The sequence below is a fragment of the Gorilla gorilla genome, chromosome Y (assembly GCF_029281585.2).
Source record: "Gorilla gorilla gorilla isolate KB3781 chromosome Y, NHGRI_mGorGor1-v2.1_pri, whole genome shotgun sequence".
NCBI lineage: Eukaryota > Metazoa > Chordata > Mammalia > Primates > Hominidae > Gorilla > Gorilla gorilla.
Window position 1 is genome coordinate 66,618,815 of NC_073248.2, and position 6,000 is coordinate 66,624,814.

Consider the following 6,000-nt stretch of genomic DNA (forward strand, 5'->3'; position numbering starts at 1 on the left):
ATATATGTAATATATCATATCTCATAATATACATAAAAATATAATGTCATATTATATATAATATCTGTTATATTTATTATATATTACATATAATACATAATATGTCATATAAATTATATGACACTATATATTACATATAATATATATTATTTATATTGTATGTAAGATATATATTCTATATAATATACACTTTATCTAATACATAATATGTGTATTATAAAATGATCTATAGTATATAATATATTTTATGACATGTATGTAATATATATAATCTCTTATATATTATACATAATAGATTATATATGATATATCAAATATGTCCTATATAAAATATATAATATATACATTATGCATATTATATGTTAAACAAAATATATAGTATATTATATAATATTTAAATTATATACTGTAAGCAATGTAAAAAATGTATTATAGGTAATATATATCGACAATGAGAAATATAATATATGAGATATATTATATAGTATATAATATATATATTATAATGTATGGTGTATATTATATGATATACGGTATATAATATGATATATGATATACATTATATAATATATGCTATACATTATATAATATATTAAATATATTTCATAACATGCTATATATTATATAATATATGATATATATTACATTGAACATTTGATATATATTATTGATAATGTATGACATATAACATATAGTATATGATATATAACATATAATTTATGATATATTACATATAATATGTGATATGTAACATATAACAAACGATATATATTACATAAAATGTATGATGAATGTAATACGTGATGCTTGTTAAATATAATATATGATATATAATACATGATATATATTATCTATGATTCATGAAATATATTATATAAGTTATATACTCTATATAATATATAAAATTCTGTTATATATGAGTTGTATGGTATATACTATGACATATGATGTATATTATATGATATATGCTATATATTATACAATATATTATATATATTATATAACATATTCTATATATTATGTAATGTATGATATATCACATTGAACATACGATATATATTATTGATAATATGTGATATATAACATATAGTATATGATATAAAACATATGATATGTATTACATATAATGTATGATATATGTAAGATATAATACATAATATATAATATATGATATATAATACATGATTCATATTATATATGATATATATTTTATATGTTATATATTATATAATGTGTATAATATTCTATTCTATATGATTACATTACATATTATATGCAAAATATCTTAATATATAATATACATCATATCATAATATAGTATATATAATATATCACAATATATTATATGTTATACTGTATAACTATAAATAATGTAATATATTATACAACGTTTAATCTAATACACGTCATATATTATATTATAATATATATTATAATAGTATATAATATATAATATGTTATATAATATATAACATCTAATATATAATACTTTATGTTATAGAATATCTAATATATTACATATGTGTAATATGTTACATATTATATGAAATATATTATACATTATATATTATATCATAGAGTAAATATCATATATTATATACTGTGTTATACATATGATATTCTATATTTTATAACATATGATATATGATATATTATATATTATATATACTATATATTATTATATTGTATATACTTATATATAACTGTACAATTATGTATATAATTATATATTATGTTGTATGTAATAATTATATATTATTACATGTACTATATTGTATATAATAATAACATATTATATTTTATATTATACATAATATATTGTACATAATATAAGGATGCAGGACGTAAAAGAAAATTATATATATGTTATACATATTATATAAGTTATATATATTACATTATATAAATTATATATATATATACAGACATATATATATATATTTGGGGGTGCCCTATTTCCCATCTCACAACTTATTTTTAGAGGTACAGCATAGTAATGTGTGGGCTTGGGATTCAGTTTTTGAAACAAAACACTGAGCCTTCAATGACCTTCCTGTACATGTGAAAGCACTCCTGACTGCCTGGCAGCAGTTCGACGTCACAATGTGGATTGTGCCTTCACCCTGGAATGTTTATGCCCTATCGCCGTGGTGATGGGATTAGGGATCTCCTGCCCTTGGTCCTAAGTGCCACTGTCTGCGCTGAGCTTTTCAAACCTCGGAGCATATTGAAACTTTGTGGTTTCATTTTCCCTGATTTTGATTTTTCTCATGTGGAACCTGTGTTGCTGCATTCAAGGTATGTTCATACTGGCCTGTCAAATGCAAACTCTTCAAATTATTAGTTAGTGCTTTCCAAATATGTTTTTTAAAGCATTATCCTCTGTATTTTCCATATGCAGTTATCAGTAAGTTTCATGGTTATGTTTTATTCCTCAATTTATATATTTGATTATTGTACCAAGCAGAGTACCTTTGACATTTTTCTTCATTTAAAAAAGATGTATCTTGGCTCAGGCCTCTAATCCCAGCACTTTGGGAGGCCAAGGCAAGAGGATCACAACGTGAGGAGATCAAGACCATCCTGGACAATACAGTGAAATCCTGTCTCTACTAACACTAAAAAAATTAGCCAGGCAAGTAGCAGCTGGAGTAGTCCCAGTATGGTGTAGTCCCAGCTACCTGGGAGGCTGAGGCAGGACAATCGCTTGACCCCGTGAGGCAGAGATTGCAGTGAGCCAAGACAGTGCCATTGCACAACAGTCTGAGCAACAGAACAAGACCCTGTCTAAAAACAATTATAAATATAATATGTATTATACATATGCATTATATATTATATAATATATTATATCTGTAGTGTATAATATATAATATAACATATCTCATTATATACATAAATATATAAGGTCATATTATGTACAATATGTGTTATATTTATTATATTTTACATATAATATATAATATGTCATATATATTATATGACACAATATATTACATATAATATATATTTTTTATATTATATGTAATGTATATAATCTATATATTATATATTTTATCCAATAAATAATATGGGTATTACATAATGATCTATAATATATATTGTATTTTATGACATGTATAGAATATATATAATCTCTTATATATTATGTATTTAATAGATTATATATGATATATTGATTATATCATATATAACATATATAATATATACAGTGTACATATTATATGTTAAACAAAATATATAATAGATTATATAATATTTAAATTATATACTATATTCTATGTTAATACTGTATTAATGGTAATATATACGTCTATGATAAATATAATATATGACAAATATTATATAGCCTATGATATATATAATATAATGTATGATGTATATTATATCACATATGGTATATAATATGATATATGATATACATTATACAATATATGCTATATATTATATGATATATTTTACATATTTTATAATATATGCTATATATTATATAATGTATGATATATATTACATGGACCAAATATATATTATATACTGTACATAAAAAATCAAATTTCACCATATATATTATAAAACGTACATAAAATATCAAATTTCACAAAATATATATTATATACTGTACATAAAGTATGAAAGAACACAAAATATATATTATATACTGTACATAAAATATCAAATTTCACCAAATATGCATTAGATACTGTACATAAAATATCAAAGTTCACCAAATATATATTAAATACTGTTCATAAAATATCAAAATTCACCAAATATGTATTATATACTATACATGAAATATGAAAGTACACTACATATATATTATATACTGTACATGAAATATCACATTTCACTAAATATATAGTTTATACTGTACATAAAATATCAAACTTCAAAAAATATATAATATACTGTACATAAAATATCAAATTACACAAAATATGTATTATATACTGTACATAAAGTATGAAAGAACACTAAATATATATTATATACTGTACATAAAATATCAAATTTCACCATATATAATATAAAGTACATATAATATCAACTTTCACAAACTATGTATTATATACTGTACATAAAGTATGAAAGAACACTAAATATACATTATATTCTGTACATAAAATATAAATTTCAACAAATATATATTACATACTGTACATAAAATATCAAATTTCACCAAATATGTATTATATACTATACATAAACTATGAAAGTACACTACATATATATTATATAATGTACACAAAATATCACATTTCACCAAATATATAGTTTATACTGTACATAAAATATCAAACTTCAAAAAATATATAATACACTGTACATAAAATATCAAATTACACAAAATATGTATTATATACTGTACATAAAGTATGAAAGATCACTAAATATATATTATATACTGTGCATAAAATATCAAATTTCACCAAATATATATTACATACTGTATGTAATATATCAAATTTCACCAAATACATATTATATACTGTACAGAAAATATCAAATTTCACCAAATATGTATTGTTTACTATACATAAAATATGAAAGAACACTAGATATATATTATATACTGTACATAAAATATCAAATTTCACCATATATATTATATAACGTACATAAAATATCAAATTTCACAAACCATGTATTATATACTGTACATAAAGTATGAAAGAACGCTAAATATACATTATATACTGTACATAATATATAAATTTCAACAAATATATATTACATACTGTACATAAAAAATCAAATTTCACCAAATATATATTATATACTTACATAAAATATCAAATTTCACCAAATATGTATTATATACTATACATAAAATATGAAAGTACACTACGTATATATTATATAATGTACACGAAATATCACATTTCACCAAATATATAGTTTATACTGTACATAAAATATCAAACTTCAAAAAATATATAATACACTGTACATAAAATATAAAATTACACAAAATATGTATTATATACTGTACATAAATTATGAAAGAACACAAAATATATATTATATGCTGTACATAAAATATCAAATTTCAACAAATATATATTACATTCGGTATGTAAAATATCAAATTTCACCAAATATACATCATATACTGTACATAAAATATCAAATTTCACAAACTATGTATTATATACTGTACATAAAGTATGAAAGAACACAAAATATATATTATATACTGTACATAAAATGTAAATTTCAACAAATATATATTACATACTGCACATAAAATATCAAATTTCACCAAATATATATTATATACTGTTCATAAAATATCAAATTTCACCAAATATGTATTATATACTATACATAAAATATGACAGTACTCTACATATATATTATATACTGTACACGAAATATCACATCTCAACAAATATATATTACATTCGGTATGTAAAATATCAAATTTGACCAAATATATATTATATACTGTACATAAAATATAAAATTTCACCAAATATATATTATATACTATACATAAAATATGAAAGTACACTACATATATATTTTATACTGTACATGAAATATCACATTTCACCAAATATATAGTTTATACAGTACATGAAATAACAAACTTCAAAAAACATATAATATACTGTACATAAAATATCAAATTACACATAATATGTATTATATACTGTTCTTAAACTATGAAAGAACAGTAAATGTATATTATATACTGTACATAAAATATCATATTTCAACAAATATATATTACATACTGTACATAAAATATCAAAGTTCACCAAATATATATTATGTACTGTTCATAAAATATCAAATTTCACCAAATATGTATTATATACTATACATAAAATATGAAAGTACACTACATATATATTATATTCTGTACACAAAATATCACATTTCACCAAATATGTAGTTTATTCTCCACATAAAATAAGAAACTTCAAAATATATTTAATATACTGTACATAAAATATCAAATTACACAAAATATGTATTATATACTGTAGATAA